The following is a 1,055-nucleotide window of genomic DNA, read 5'->3' as shown; positions in this document are numbered from 1 at the left end:
CTTGTTTATCCGTTTACTCTGTCTATAAATGATTTAAAAAATCGAGAATTCGCGATTTATATATTCTGATAATATTAGTAATTTTTAATCTGTACAGTTATTTCCCTTTTTTGGTGATTTTACTTTCCACGCATTTAGCTATAAAATCGCACTGTGATTCGTGGAAAAGTTCACGTGAAATCACTAAGTGAAAAGTGAAAAGCGAAAAGTTCCACTGAAAATTACATGATCGCTGCCCAGTATGAGTAAAGAAGTTCTGTGAACGATGTAATAAGTTGCAGTACATGCTTCAGGTTATCAGTTGTAAATTAAAGTAATTCGTATCTGTTAAAAAGACCATAAATATTATAAACATATAATATTGAGTATATGAAATAAAACGCAAGTATAAAAATATATAAAAAATGTATAAAATAAAACGCAAAGTATAAAAATGTAATCCATAAGGCAAAGAGTAAAATTAAAAATTGACAATAAAAAAGTATTCTAAGATTTAGTAAGCAGTAAACAAAAAATCCAGTCGTAATAATAAAAATTGTATGATATCTAGTTACTAAGTAAAATATATATAATAAACATTTAAAAAAAAAACCAATTAAAGTAACAGATAATATATCTAATAGAAATGAATACAACGGATAATATATATAATAACAATTAAAATAACGGATAATGTATATAAATTAAAAAAAATTTTTTAAATAGCAATTAAAATAACAGAAATAGCTACCTTGCAAATCGTGCGTCCGTATAATATAAAATTCTTAATTTTAAGACAATGCGATGAGAGTGGAACGGTCATGTCTCAAGTATGTTTCGAGACAATATGAAAAACGACAAACTGTTGTAAGAAGGTTGAAATGGTAAAAACAGAAGGAAGGGGTACATAAGAGTGGGAAGAATAAAATAGAGGGAGAAATGAAAGAGAAAAGAAAAGAAGTAAGAAAGGAAGGAAAACAGTTAAGAAGGAGAAAAAGATTGAATAATTTGAGAGTAAGAATCAGGTAATGATTCGGTATCGTTCATTTTATTTAGTCCTTGTTTCTGTCTTTTAA

The sequence above is a fragment of the Trachymyrmex cornetzi genome, unplaced genomic scaffold, assembly GCF_001594075.2.
Source record: "Trachymyrmex cornetzi isolate Tcor2-1 unplaced genomic scaffold, Tcor1.1 scaffold280, whole genome shotgun sequence".
NCBI classification, from domain to species: Eukaryota; Metazoa; Arthropoda; class Insecta; order Hymenoptera; family Formicidae; genus Trachymyrmex; species Trachymyrmex cornetzi.
This window is presented reverse-complemented; position numbering follows the sequence as displayed.